The sequence below is a fragment of the Haliotis rubra genome, unplaced genomic scaffold, assembly GCF_003918875.1.
Source record: "Haliotis rubra isolate DU_JTF1 unplaced genomic scaffold, ASM391887v1 Scf38, whole genome shotgun sequence".
Lineage (NCBI taxonomy): Eukaryota > Metazoa > Mollusca > Gastropoda > Lepetellida > Haliotidae > Haliotis > Haliotis rubra.
Genome location: NW_025767057.1, coordinates 56,185 through 72,422, shown reverse-complemented (window position 1 = coordinate 72,422; position 16,238 = coordinate 56,185). Strand labels below are relative to the sequence as shown.

Here is a 16,238-nt window from a genome sequence, read left to right as displayed (position 1 = left end):
TACATTACTCTCCGTATCTACAATGTTGACACGTCATTACATTGTGTAAACACCCGTATCTACACATTACTCTCTAATGTTGACCCGTCACATTGTGTAAACACCCGTATCTACACATTACTCCTAATGTTGACACGTCACATTGTGTAGAACACTCATCTACATTACTCTAATGTTGACCCGTAATGTTGACCCATCACATTGTGTAGGCAACCACTCCTAATGTTGACGTCACATTATGTAGGCACCCGTATCTACACATTACTCTAATGTTGACACGTCACATTGTGTAAGCACCAGTATCTACACATTACTCCTAATGTTGACACGTCACACATTGTGTAGGCACCCGTATCTACACATTACTCTAATGTTGACACGTCACATTGTGACAATCATCTACACACGTTGACACGTCACACATTACTCCTAATGTTGACACGTCACATTGTGTAGAACCCGTATCTACACACTACTCCTAATGTTGACACGTCACATTGTGTAGACACCCGTATCTACACATTACTCCTAATGTTGACACGTCACATTGTGTAGACACCCGTATCTACGCATATCTACGTCACATTGTCTTAATGTTGACACGTCACGTATCACATTACTCCTAATGTTGATACGTCACATTGTGTAGACACCCGTATCTATATTAGGAGTAATGTGTAGATACGGGTGTCCTAGTCTATCCTGCGAGCGAGAGGTTAGAGTTCACAGGTGGTTTGGCTCTCTCAGCTGGCTATTCATCTACAGCTAGCTTAGCTGGCTGTCTGACTGCCAGGTCGGCTACGTTATGTAATGATAGTTTTGGATCAGGTCCCTCAAAGTCATATTTTTTAACGATCCATTGCCCCTGCGGGAGTAAAAACATGGGTGGACCATCATTCGACGTCTCTCTCAATCGCCAGGTGTACAGCTCGAACGAGCGGATCGATAATTAGCTCTCATTCGCTAAGCACCATTAGTGGCCTTCATAGTGTGATGGTAACAGAGCTGGGTTCTCAAAACTGAGGCCTAGAGTTCGAATGACAGTATCAGCCGAAACTGTTGCGACCTGGATACCCTAGCCATATGACAATGACAAGAGGTTATGTAGGCCAGACGTTCATACAAGAACATTTGACCCTTAGATACCCAACTTAGATACTCTACTCAGACTGCATAGCCAATACGGCTCTAATAGTTGGATGTTAAATTAAAAGTCGGTGATCGATAAGTGGCTCGCTACATGTTGGATTCCGTCAATAGTTTCAGTTCCACATCGGTCTTTTTCAACAAGGCGTCCCAAGAGAGACCGGGGAAGGAGAAATACCATGCGGGGTCTAGGCCATACTGTTTCAAGCATGTTTTTCTGAATATCTCGAACACGTCGGCTAGCAGCAGCATGTCGGTTTTCAAGTACAGGTCGTGATAATCACCCAAATTCTTGCAGCCCAGTTTGTCCCACACGTTGAGGGCGTGCTTGTAATCGTCCGGGGTGATGAACAAATCGTCCGAGTTGGTCAAGTTGTTGTAAAACGGACGATGGGAGGTATTCGCGTCTCGTCGAACCTGGACCAGTCGTCCATGTATTCGTAGGGGATAGACGCCCTTCCTCAGTAGCAGAGGTCGAGTCTCGGCGTCGGTGTATCGATTGGTGATGTCGAAGTTGTCCGGGTCGTTGGCGTTCACTAGACTGTCTAGAGACGACAGCAGCAACTGTCAATAAATTTCAGACTATCTAACGAGAAGGAGATGTATTTTTCCATGTTGTTGGGGATGCAAGTTAGGTTACCGTCGACCTTCGCGATGGCCTGCATGATCAAGTGAGAATCGTAACCGCGAAGATTGTGAAACACGATGGGGAGTTGGATGATTTTGGGATTGATTTTGAGATTCAAGTTGCATGCGTTGTGAGCGGCACCTCTGTACTTACCAGTGACGTGACAATGATCTCTCACAGAATCGCCACACAGGGATTTGTCACACATGTGGCTGTGAGTGCTGTCGTCATGAGCTCGCCGGTCGTCTTGGGTCATGCGCATGGGGACGATTGTGTACAGCTTTTACAGACTGTACCTGATGATTTTCTCTTCGCGTTGCAAACATGTGAGAAATTTTCGGCCGCGGCGTGACCTCTGTACACCACGGGAGCGTTCGTTTTCCCATGGCATCGAACGACCACATAACCAAACCCGCAGGCTTCGTGTTCTTGTGTTTTGTGTGTGAAACTTGTTTCCATTGATGGAGCGATGGTGTCGACGTTTTTGATGAGGGCTTCGAAGTCAGCGTAGATGATGTAAGGCACGGGCATTCTATTTTTGTGGTTGACGAATTTTAAGATGTTGTTGATTTGGACGCCCGTCTGTCCCATGCAATCCTCCTGGTGCGATTCCTGCAGGTTGGCTCGCGTTAAGCCATGCAGGCACCGTTTGCAAAAGTGTTTTTTCCCGCTGTATTTCGATTGATCGTACAACAGTCTTCTAAAACCTTTTATTCACGTGTAGTGATACGTGTCGCCTTGCTGGATCATGAATAAATTGATCGTCTGGCGTCGGTCCAGGCAGCTGATCCTGTGCATGATCGTTTTGTTCCCTTCATGTCTGGAGACGTTGATGGCTATGTGGTCGTTCTGTTTTACGATTTTGGTGATCTGGGAGATGGGGTGGGTTCGTCTATGCCGTCCCAGTTAAGCCCGTTGTCTTCAGGATAGCTCGAAGGTCTGTCCGAATGTGCGTTGGCCGGAAACAAAGCAGATCTGATCAAAACCCTCATACAATCGTTGCCTTTGTTTTGATAGTATGGTGGCAAGTCCAGATACTATCCGCCTTTGAAAGATTCATACTTGGCTTATGTCCAGATAGACCTTGTCGATCCTGTCCACGACCCACCCGGTCCCATGTAGCGTTCCAGGGATTGTCATATTTTCTGCAACGAGGTGTCGATGGATGCATCGATGGACTCGGGTTGAGTCGTGACTTCTTGTTTGCCTTTGAAGTAAGGCTGGGCGTGTTCGGTGGTGCCATCTGGCTGCTGTTTGTCCAGAGACATTTTCACCATGATTTGAAATTTGAGGCTTTCCAGGTCGTTCAGTTCCTTGTTGACTTTGTTGGCAGCCAGCGATTTGATGTCGTCAATGTCCATGTTTTTGTCGACATTCATCCGCCAGCCTCTCAGATACTTACCTGTAGTTCGACAGGTTTGTGTTCCTCCAGCAGTTCGATGAGCTCGACTTTCCTCATGCGTAAATAACCTCTCAGCCCACGTTCCCTTGCTTGGAGTTTAGTTGTTTCACCATAGGAGCAGGTTTGACGGGTTTCATGTCGAGTAATCTCAATAGCTGAAGTTTCCTCAAACTGGAGTAACTGATCCCTCCACATTCTTTTGCAATCGTTTTCAGTTCTCGAACAGTAATCATTGTTGATATAATCAGATGTGAAGTCAAATCTCTAATAGGTTTAATTTTTGCTATATTCAGGTGCGAAGTTAAATTTCGCTATAACCACATGCGAAATCACATATCTAATTGTTTGACGAGTTTGAATTGCACATACAATCTCTTATTTAAAAATTTCTATTCAAGGAAGTTGGCTTCGTTCATTGAGATACTCACTTTTCATTAAGTAGATGAGATGACCTCATACCACGTCTGCTCCATGGGTTTTGCAACGACGATAATGACATTTCACGCCTACGCCGCATACTTCACACATGTAATTCACGAGACCTTTTCGGATGGACATCTTGTGAATGCCGCAATATTCGGTGGTGCATTTTCTGCCGCAGGTTTCGGTTTTTCCGAGAAGCAACTACTTGCAATTATACGGTGCACGTTTCATCTTTTTTTTATACACATAAATACAGGTATTTGTTTAGTCTAATTGTTTTGTGATTAACACAGTCGCTGCTAGACCCAGCGCAACAAAAATCAGCTCACGGTCTTTCTGTTCGGGGAAGGCATGTAATACTGAGAGAGTGTGGGTTTTTCGCCGAGAGGTTCGAGTCATTTTCTGGTGAGCAGGTAGTATTCTCGCATGGCGTCGTTGACGTTCTTAAAGTTCCAGCTGCATAGTTTTCGCGAGCGAGTTGGTCGTTGATGAAGTCGATTCTCTGCACACGTTTTTGGCGTACTTGGCTTGAGCGGCCTGCAGTCTCCCAGAGCCAAATCATGACGTTTACATTCCACTTCAGCTTCGACCACGTTCGATGTTTGTAATTTCGAGAAGAAATAATTGCTGCTGGAAAATGCCAGGGCATTGACTAAAGCCCCACCCCCGACCATCACGGCGATCATAGCCATTATTATTATTCTATTATGTTTTATATTACTTTATATTTCGGCACCGAGTCTGTACTCGTATCTCGCGATTTATCGGGAGTATGGTCCCCACCCAAATATTGTTTGGCTTTGTGCCAACCACGAGCACCACCAGTCTCTCTCGCTTATTATCGTCATCATTCATTTGTTCGAGCGGTTCATTGCACTCCATCTTATAATGTAACCAACAATATTTAAATCTAAATAAATAAAATCTGACACACACGAAACACAACGAGATGAAAGTCAAGTTACACACAACGATAATTTAAAAAAACTCTCTATAGCTTTAATATAACTATATAAAGTCAGGCAATCAGGTGGTTCTGGTTTTGCATAATTAATGTTTGTCAGCCAATCAGGTGTAAGCTGTATCTAAACACGGCTATGTTCGTTGCTTCATTCCCAGGGTCTTAAAAATAACCTGATTGAGAAGCTCGCCAGCCTTTTATGCACCGAATAGTAAACTGACTGCTTGCTATGTCTAGCAGACTAGATATATAGAGATTTGGCGTTCAAATCCTGCTTGGGTGTTTTTCACACTGATAAAAAATTTCAAGCATTTTGCCAAGCAGTTGCTAAATCGTCCAGGATAAACAGCATCGATTCTCCTTTAAACTTGCTGTGGGCAACGAACATTTAAAGCAGACCGTTGACGATTATTACGATGATGTAAAGCAACATAGAAATTACGTCGAACCATTGGGGCACGACTATCCGAAGTTCAAAATCAACAACGAAGGGACGCTGCGATTGAAAACCCATTCAGAGATCGATCTCATCAAGAAACACATGAGAAAACCGCTTGCCCTGTCGACACTAGCTAGTTGCTGTGGTGGTAGTCAACTGCTCCACACTGATTCTCGTCTAGGTACAAAATGACGAGGCCATGAACAACACCATCGAGAAAAGATTGCGCGACCTGGAAGATGAGAGGTCGACCCGATTGGAAGCCGCTTCCAGCAACCGGGAAGCCCTTTGCTCGCAAATTAGCCATGTGCACGAAACCGTTCGACTGAGTCTTGAATGAAGACACCACGTTGCCCACACGATCCGAATTTTGTTCCGCGAACAAGGGATCACCAACGCCAGCATTCTGAGGGCATTGGACTTCATCACATCGACCCTGGTCATATCAATGACGGGCGGCGGGGGCATACCAACAACAACACCACCAAGTGACGTCAGAGACTGGATAAAAAAACATTTGAAATCGCTCGTTGAAGCCCTGGCTAAACTGGCCGGCAAAGCCGCTGAATTGCTGCCTGGCATCTTGGGCAGCATCGTTTCCTGGCTGCTGGGTCTGCTGTTGAAAACAGTCATGTGGCTCGGTCAAAACCTGTGACCTTTTATCATCGCTGTGGCGGGTCTGGTGTACATCACCACTAAGGCATTTTTAACCAAATGAGGCACAGTCCGACCGCGATCCCTCCGACCGCCAGCGCCATTTTGTGATTGATGTGCCGCTGATTGTTTGCCTGCTGCTGCTGCTGTCGTGGTGGTTTTGCTTCATGGCGTCAGCGTTGGCGCCACCACGATATTTTGTGGCACGACTCGACTCGCGTTATTGACGTCCGGGTTCACGCCAAACTTTTGATCACTGGTGGCGATGACGATTTCATTGCTGCAGCCCACCACTCTGTTCACCCTCAGTTGCATGTCCCTCGGAGCTATGTACAGTCAAACACGTAGTCGACTTTCGGGATGGCATCCTCGACATTAGCCACGAACTGTAAGCCATCACTTTACCTATGATGCCAAACCACTTTGGCGTCTGCGTGCCCCGTTGAAACCTCCCAAACGTGGTAATCCTTGCTGTCGTCAAAACCCATGAGATCGTCTCTCCACTCGTTACTCATGACGTAAGTATTCGTATACGTTTTGCCACCCCATTCTTTCAACTGCTTGATGGCTTCCACGAGGGACATGATGGGAATGCCCAAACAGTGATTATCGCCCGGCAAACGCCAATTGGCCGTTTTTTGGATCTATTTCAAATTCACCGCAAACGCTTTTGTAAGCCTGCCGATCATATGGATTGTTTGCTGCATTCCACGCCTTGTCTTGCGGAATGGGTGCGCTGATCTCTTTCAGGATGCGTCTGATCTGGTAGTAAGAGTGAAACGATAACACGGACCGACTTAGTTCATCACGACGAGTGTCGTTCAATGTCAAACCACACCCTATCATCGCACACCACACGGTGAAATTGAATTGATTCTGCCAGAATTGCATCGGGTTGTTAAACCAAGCGTGCACTGTTTTTACATTCGTTAAAAAAAACCTGTAATTTTTAAACACGTCGATGAACCGAGCTCGAAAATGTAAACTATCATTTGCATCGACCACGATCTTCATCTTCAAGCATTTACATTATCACCTTTAGAATAAAACACTCCTTGTTTGTACATATGGAATTATATTATTCATATAATCCTACTACCAGGCTGTTCATCAATAACGCCGGCAAACCAAATAACGGACGGCTACTGCGGCATGTGCTGGCTCAACAACGAAATCTTCAAACCCTTGGGAGCCAAACTCAAAATGAAGGTCTTGAACGGCACAGTCGTGTTAGCCAACAATGGAAAAAACGACTTGAGACTCAGTCGGCCGTTGGCGAGAACGCTCGGGTTGATTTCGAACGAAATACTGCCGAAAAACACCATGACTGCACGAAATTACCCGACCTCGTTTCGTTTTGCGAACTGTGAATTCATCTCAATGAACTGAGCATGACTGACAACGTTCAAGGCGAACAACCTTCCACATTGGTGAGATCCATGTCGGTGAAAACGGAAAAGTACAACGAAGGCAGAACCGAATCGTTTTTGTAGTGGCAGTACTAGAAATTAATCCGAGGTACCATCACAGAATTAAAAATATCAGTTTTAGACATTAAACATGATCCCATAAGAATAGTATATCTCAGCGCGACGCTGCACATATAACAATGACCGAGTCTTGAGGTCCAGGAACACACATTAGAAAATGCGCCAACATAGTGATCTCCAACCTCGGGGACACACACGGATTCGACGAACCCGGAATTGACAGCAAACTGTATGCCTTGCAACTGAAAAACAACATTTACAAACTTGTCAAACTGCTAGGTTTGCAGATGGTGTCGGAATTCGACAGTGTGGTAAACATCCTGGAAAATCTGTTTGCGAAATCCATGCTGTACATCCAACTCTACCTCGGCGAACCGCCGTCAGCACATGACATCGTCAAAATTGTGAAAGGGATTAAACTCCGCTGGGCCATAAAACAAACAATACGTTTGCTCAGTTTACGTGCGGGTGAACGTGAATGCCTACACCAGTCTGCAGGGAGTCATCGTGACCGTGGAAGACACGATATTGCTCACTAAAATTTTCCAACCCGACAACATACTTCTCATGGGTTTGAAGTGCACGTCTTAGGAATTATCTGAAAACCAACTGAAAACCATTCAAACTTTATGTAATATGTATGATGAACCAGCACCCCAACGTAACATTCGCCGATCTCGGGGACACGCATGTCGGGATTCAATATGCCTGGTGAGGAAAACACCTTGCATGCCATGCGCTTACAAAACAATGCGTACGGACGAATGTCACTGGCAGATTTTTTAAAGAGCCTGACTGGTTGATCAACATTACCCTCACCTCGCCCCGCATATTCATTAAAAGTGTCTGAAGTGATAAACGACGGGATAATTCTCACGTCTTTTGTCCCGACAATAGATGGTACCGTACGAGTTTTACGAATACCGAGTCACATGGGCAACATGCTCGCCCCCACCAACACGGATGCGGTATTAACAGCCAACATACCTGATTGCCAACTGCATTTTTTCAACAAGGATAACAGCACCACGCTCATAATAGAAGTGTATCTCGCAAACGCTCCCTCGAAACATTTATTACTTTTGAACAGACTGTCGGTAGGCTGGGATGATAGACACACACGTCAACAATGTCATGTTATCATGCAGCCGGGGTCAACAGCCTTCACAAACATGGCCCTTCGTCTCGAGACTATTTACCTACACGAAAACTTCAACTTTATCTACCTCAAATACATCAATCAGAGATTAACGGAGAACCAATTAAATATTATCTTATAAAAAACAAATATTCTTATATATATATACAGGATGAAGTAGCAAAAACACTGGAAACTGTAGATGGGTTTTGTTTGCGACAGTTAAAGGACATCAAACAACAACTAGAACAAGAGCGCGATGCACGGTCAACATTACAGAAAAAATATCATAGGGCTGTAAATTCTGTGGAAGGTGTCGACACCACCCTGATGGCAACCAGCATGGGATTAGGCACGGCCGGTGTCAGGCTGCTATCCACCGTCGTGGCCGCACCCGTGGTACTAGACATAGAATTAACAGCTGGAGTGGCAGGGTTGGTGGGATTGGCGCTTAAGTTCGTATCTCACAGATTGCAACGTAAAGCACTGAAACACGATGCAAATAGACGATCATACTACCACCGTGCTCACTGACTGTAAACTCTCCGAGGAAGAGTTTCGTTTGGTGATCTCAGAACTCGCAAAATACCACAGAATGAAACAAGAGATTCGAACCAAGTCTCGTAAAAGCACTGTCATCAGCGAAGACGAGAAAAAAAAGGTTCATACAACAAGGGAAGCAACAAGGGCCCGGCAAGCCTTCATTACCAAAACCAAACAAATTATAGAAGGAGATTCACAGTAAATAGTTTCGCGGATATCAACATAAGGTAGCCGACCTGGCACTCGCTCAACCTAGACTAGGAACATCAATTACCAATCCCCACAGGAGCTATGGTGGCTCAGTTACAGCTTGCTTTGTGCAGCCGCGTAACTGTGCGATTGTGAGTTCACATCCCGTCTGGCCACTATAGTTTACTTGCAGCATTTGAAACTTTCGATAGTAAGGTTATCGAGAAAGGGGCGGCTCTCGTCGAGAGCAAGCAATTGCATGCAATCCGTGTAGTAGTATACACAATAGTGGCACGAGACCAGGTCCCTTATAAGCCTTAATTATTTATAATTAATTATTTATAATTAAGGCTTATAAGGGACCTGGTCTCGTGCCACTTTTGAGTATACTACACAATGTGACGTGTCAACGTTAGGAGTAATGTGTGGATACGGGTGTCTGACACTTCAAAACCGACATGGGCTGGTGAATGTATGATTGACAACGAGAGTAGGTTTTGCCTGTGATGTAATGACGGCCGGGCTCGTGTTTACAGGCGAGTAGGTGAACGTTTAGCACCGAATTTAGCAAGTCCGACAGTGGGAGCCAGTGGTGTTATGGTGTGAGGAGGGATCTGGGGCGATCTCAAAAAGAGACATGTGATTATTCATGGAAACCTGAATACTCGAAGATACGGGGATGAAGTTTTGCGACCAGTTGTGCTGCCACTTATCCAGCAACATCCACGTGACATTGTCGACCAACACAATGACGCAAGGCCTCATACATCAAGACTGACAAATACGTACGGGACAAATCGGAAGACTACCAGCGCCACCTGTCACCGATCAACAACCGGAACAATGTCTCCTCCAGGGATGGCAACGGATCACGCCTAACGTCATTCGTCGTCTTACGTCATCAATGCGTGGACGTGTTTTGATGACATTTTGCTCTTTTTGATTTGTGTAAAAGTTCAGACTATGATACCGCATGTCTTTCAGTGTCAGTCAAACGGTACTTTTGACTTTGTATGAAATGAAATTGTCTACATTTGCTGTATAATTGAATACTCTATTGAAATTAAACATATGTTCATATATATATGCTTTTGTTTTCATTTATAGTTTGGTCAACCACATTGTATACTTTCTTTTGAGTACTAGTTTATCGTTAAACGACAAACAATGTGTTTGATGATCAATGAAATGCCGGAAGCGTAACGTTTGGTCAGATTTCTATGCATGATTTTTGCTATAACGAACAGAATTTCCGGTTAAAAAGAATTATGCTTAAAGAAACAGTTCAGCAAGGCTGTGGGCAAAACTGTGTTTATTGTGATGCCTACTTATAAACTTGCATATCATTCAGAGACGTATATGAGATTTATGATAACTATTTTACACATACAGAAATCATTTTCCAATAATATGACTGAACATTCATTGGAATGCTAGTCTTACATTTGCCGCAGTTCATTATGAAAGAGTCTAGGGGTCACAATTAAAAACTTCACAAATCAGAGTTCATTCAAAACGTGCATAAAGAGTCACATAATCAGACAAGAGTCAGGGGACACGTCATCAATAGCGAGTGTGACCACCCTGGGCATTCATACACGTCAACACACGTCTTCTCATTGACGGCGTCAGCCGGTGGATGTCTGTTCTATAAGCAGAAGAGAGTCTGTCCAAGTTCCTGTCAGTTCACTGGGGGTGCTACACGCTGTCTCAACTGACGCTGTCTCAACTGACGATCAAGATGATGCCAGAGACGTTCATCGTCGGTTCATGTCTGCAGAACGTGTTCACGTTAACTTTGTGCAGGTATTCTCGAACAATTCTGGCGGTTTGAAGCCTTGCGTTGTCGTGCTGCAAAAATGATTCCTCTTGGCTGTTGTCGAAAAACGAGTACCACAAAAGATCCCTGTATCGCTGGGCATTCGGATTTCCTCGGATGATTGCCGGTCTTGTTTTTCTGGCCACAAATGCCACCCCATACCATGCCACCTCCTCCAGGGAAGGGATGAACTTCTTGTACGCTGTTTGGTGACAGTCGCTCTCCTCTACGTCGTACAAACTCTGCCATCGTTTCTGAACAGAAGAGCAGTTTCTTCAAGTCACGTCTCTGCCCCGACATACAATTCGTGCCCATTGCCATTTGTGTTGACAGCGTAGATGGGGCAAGGCCATTCCAGCCATACCAATCATTGAAGGACTGTTCGTCTGCTGATGGCTTGTCGGAGTGCTGTCGCCATCACAAATATGTTCCGGATGTGTATTTCCCGGATGTTACGGTCTTCTTACATGTTGATCTTCATGATCTTGGGCGGTTAAGGGTCTGGCCTGTTTGCTAGTAGCGTTTTGTGCTGATGGTAGCCTGGCTGCAGTTGTGAAGCCCGAGATTGGCCACACCGATCGCCCTGTCTTTATGCGCTTGAGTAAGTCTCGGCATGTTCGTGGTGTTTTTTTGGTTACTGCATGCTTGGTCTGCTAACATCTTTTGATGTTCTTCACCTTTTGAAAAATGCACGATTCCTACGAACTTTTCTTAGAGATGCATTGTGATCGGGACCATGTTGCGCTTTGGCGAATATTTTTGGCATGGATTCAAACCTGCACCAGCGTTTTTGCTTTTTATACAATTACTTTAAAAGTGATAACTTTTTTTTACCCGGTGGACTTTTTCAGACCATGTTTACCTCTGCCTCGGACTACCTGTACAATACAACCCGGAAGTACACCTACATTAGACATGTGACCATCTTAGTACCAGACACGTGGACCAAAGATCCAAGCTGGAAAGACAAAGGGGAGATAACCTTTACTGATGCAGATGTCAGAGTGGATTCACCCAATCCTCTAAAGGTAATATTTTAGCGCGATTGTTTTAAAGAGAACTGACATATTAAACTTGTCATTGTTACGACCGAAGTAATGCTAGGGTTACATTTTGTTCCCGGTGGCCACGGCAGCCCCGTTTCCCTGAAACCGAATGCGCCGTGGGGTTTTGGCCATTTCTTTCCTCCAAAGTCAAGTTTTGTTCTGACCTGCTACGTTTTCCGTTTGGTAAAAAACGGGCTGCTGAGTCCCGGGAGCTCAAAGGCGCACTACGGTTCTGTCCACTGCGGATTTCATTACCTTTCCTCCCGGCCTGTGGCGTTCAGATGGGTTCCCTCACGTTAATCACGTTTTGATCAAGGGTTTGACACGTTTTGTGCGTTCTGTTGACGTCGGCCAGATTTGGAGCGCGTTTGTGCCTTCAGTATAAAATATAATAGCAATAACAGCCATAGTACCCTGAGAGACAAGAGCAGCATTTGGTGTTTGCTGGGGGCATACATTGTGTCCTTGAGTCAGCAAGAAGGCCAGAATCAGCTGCAGGGAGGGAATGCCAGAGAATGCATTGTGCCGTAGCTCGCCGGCCCTGTAAACCGTCACACACCTGGATGCGGCGTCGTTATAGAACGGGACGAATTGGCAACCATACAACCTACCTTGCTGTGAGAACCGGGACAAAACGGACAGCAAGGGCGAACCAACTGTGATAAAACGCCAAACAAATGTGGCGAACGTAACGAAACTTGAAGGGACCGTGAGATGCCGGGGAACACACATGCTATGCTATCCCCCCCCCCCCCCCTCCCCGGTCCCACAACCGACCCACTACGGATCGTCTACAAGTTATGTTACGGCTTATTACGTGCTGTCAGGTTTCGTTGCGTTCCCACCGTTTTACTACCGCTTACTAGGTTTCTCAATAGTACCGTGACTGCCGTGGCAATCACGGACTTTCACGTTTGCTCATTCCTGGTGTCCAACGCCATGATATTGCTGGAATATTGCTAAAAGCAGCGTAAAACTAAATTCACTCACTCACTCACTCACTCAACAACACCAAAAAACAATTACGCGCGAGTGTAACGTTGTTTATATCACTGGTTGAATTCATGTGCAGACATAGTTTATTCTGGCAACCTGTCTCTCTCTGTCTCTCTGTCTCTCTCTCTCTCTCTCTCTCTCTCCCTTCTTTCTCTCTCTTTACAGGGCAATACTCCGTACACGTTCCAACCAGGGCAGTGTGGGGAGCCTGGACGCTATATCCTCCTGACACCCGACTATGTGCTGGACAAAGACAACGACCGGGACATTAATTATGGAGATGCAGGTAGGTAGAGTGTTACCCATGACAACCAACAGCAATTATATGATTATGTGATTATGCCGGGCTATACGCCCATCTCTCATAGACTGAGGGCATCATACTAACCCGTCATAATCCAGATACAATGCAGTGTGCGCCATTTGCTGTTTACTAAGCAGCACTACATGATAGTTGTGTACTTATGCTATGTATTAATGAAGGCCACCTTGCGTTTGTTTCCCAATACGAAGGCCGTGTTCTGGTGCACGAGTTCGCCCATCTAAGATTTGGCGTATTTGATGAGTACGGCATCCCCGGTAGCCGTCAGCACCCAGTCTACTATGTAGATGACACAGGAACGACCGTACGCCCCACTGCCTGCTCGACCGATATTACCGGTAACTTTATCAATAAAGTGGAAGGCTCCAGATGCGAACCTGTCGACAGTGAGGAGTTGGTGAATAAAGACTGTTCCTTTCTCCCAGACGTCAACAACAACACGGCAACAGTGTCTGTCATGTATGCCCAGTTCTTGAAGGAGGTAAACGGGTGACGTATTGTTTTTCGATTCAAATTGTCTAATACGATACTATAGTTATGTAATTGCTTCCTCTTTGAAGTTCAGCTGTAATAAACATTAAGTTTACAATGCATGATTATATATTTTGCAATACATTTTACCTTCTAGGTGGTTCACTTTTGCGAAAGTGACCCTGACAGTGGTAGAATGGACTTGATTCATAACCCCAATGCCCCAAACAGGCATAACAAAATGTGCAGCGAAAGGGGAACTTGGGACGTCATCAGGGAACATACAGACATAAAGGGAAGTAACCCTGCGGACATTAGAAACCGAGCCCCTCAGTTTAATGTTGTCTATGGCCAGAGAGAGGCGGTTGGCAACACAACCATTTGTGGACGTAGAATCGTTCTTCTGTTAGATCTCTCGGAGTCGATGAAACAGGTAACCAACAAATTGACACCACCTGTAATTGTATAAGTATATGTTCTTACAAAAGATGGGAATAATGAAGTATATATGTTAGAACAAAGATAAGTGTTGACTACAAGCATCCTTAGCAAGATCGCTTAAATCTGTAGCACCTAACCGATCCGATAAATCACATATGCTGCACTGATGATGTAATACTATGTGAACAACAAATTTGCCAGCAGTAACTCGTGTGAGCTGGAGCTGGAGCTGGAGTTTTATCTCACCTTGTAGAGAAGAGATTTGTTATAACGAAATGAAGGTGACGCTGGAGAAACGAGCATGTTCCATAACAGCCAAGGTTCATTATAGGATAACACAAAGGCAGTTCTTGATCCTTCGGTTTACCATGTTCTCAATGCAAAATACTCCACAACACCGAACTCTGATGTCACGGCAGATCAGTCATGTCCAGATCAGATCTCATAATCTCGAAATATACATGCTTGCAATGGCTTCAATCAATGTCAGTAGTTTAAATGATAGTGTCATGACTCTGTGACTTTGATAGAATTCCAGATACTTCAAACTGCGGCAAATTGCTGATCAAATCATCAGAGACATTCTACCTCTGGGCACAGAAGTGGGGATTGTGGTGTTCAGCGATTCCGCCAGAATCTGGGCCAACATGCGTTTCATCACATCATCTGCAGACAGACAGATGCTGACCCAGGGTCTGCCGGACGAAGAAGACTATGGTGGTAAAACAGCTATAGGATTAGGTCTTCTAAAAGCCATCAAGGTACAGATGTATTTTCTTTGTCATAAACAAAAAAAAAATTGGCTGTATGCTCACAGCCCAAGTAGACGGATTTATTGGAGTATAAGAAAACTATTAGACAAACTTTATGGATGAACAACTTCTTTATTCAGGTGATGCGACGTTTCGATAGAAATTCTTGTATCGTTGTCAATATATATAACACTGTTTTCTACCTGCTTGACAATGATACAAGAATCTGTATCAAAACGTTGTATCAACTGAATAAAGAGGTTGTCCATCAATAAAATTTGACTCTCCAAAAATGCCACTCAAAAGAGGGTAAGAATACTATATAACTAGGTGGACATCTTAATTCACTATCGTGTTTTCTTTCAAAGATCAAAGGTAGTAAGCTGATCTTTTTCAAAACTGTAGTGTTTGTGAAAAGAGCATGAAAATCGTATCTAAAGATCGCATGATGTCAGTCTTTAAACATGGGATCTTCTGACAAGTAAAAGTATATAAGCTTTCGTTTATTTTGCATAAACACAGAAAACTGTCTCTGTGATACCCTGCCCAAAGCTTTATTTGTCAAATATTCAGAGTCACTGACCTCCTTTGTTACTAAAGCTGTGCATATTTACATTCAAGTCGCATAAAAAATGTTCATAATTTGTTATTTTGAGAGTATCACTCTCAATCTCTAATGGGTTCTTAATTGATTTTTTTTTAAATGTGATGTCTACGAAGAGTGCCTGAAAATTATACTTATCTACAGATTGTATGTTGTTATTTTTTTTGTAGATTCAATATATTAGGATCAGCGATTACAAAATATACGTTCAGATAGTATGTGCATGAGTAGATAACATGGATCGAGAGGACATGTTTGCTAACTTCATCACACTCCAACAATTTGGAAATCCAGAAAATACTACTAACAGAAGGTCGTGGCATAGCTTGAATGTCTCAGAATACGGCGTCAACTTGAGACAAACAGTGATGATATGTTTTATGTATCTAGATGCTAAACGGCCGGGGGAAATCGGCGGAGAATGGACGAATATTCCTCGTCACTGACGGAGAAGAAAACGTTACTCCGAGTGTGAACGACCGCTATTCCGATATTGTGCGCTCTAAGGTTGTTGTTCACACAATGGCCTATGGTGATTCTGCTGCATAAGTCCTACAAAGATTATCGAAATCAGCAGATAAGCAAGAAATTTAAGCTTGAAACTAAATGTGATGGTTGCAGTGACATTCTGTTTGTGTCGTGAGATAACTGCTCCAGAATCCAGACAACCGGGATGTAATGTTTTCCTTACAGGGACATTGTTGTATGTGTCAAGAGGAAAGTATTCCCCTTTGTTAGGATTCCAGACATGCTGGATATAATAGTATCGTTACA

General features: G+C 44.3%; 1 protein-coding gene across 1 annotated transcript in view; it reads left to right on the top strand.

The window, feature by feature from the left end:
• LOC124286276 (calcium-activated chloride channel regulator 3A-1-like) overlaps positions 1-16,238 on the top strand; it is a 52,727-nt gene that overhangs the window by 15,325 nt on the left and 21,164 nt on the right. The window lies entirely within an intron of this gene.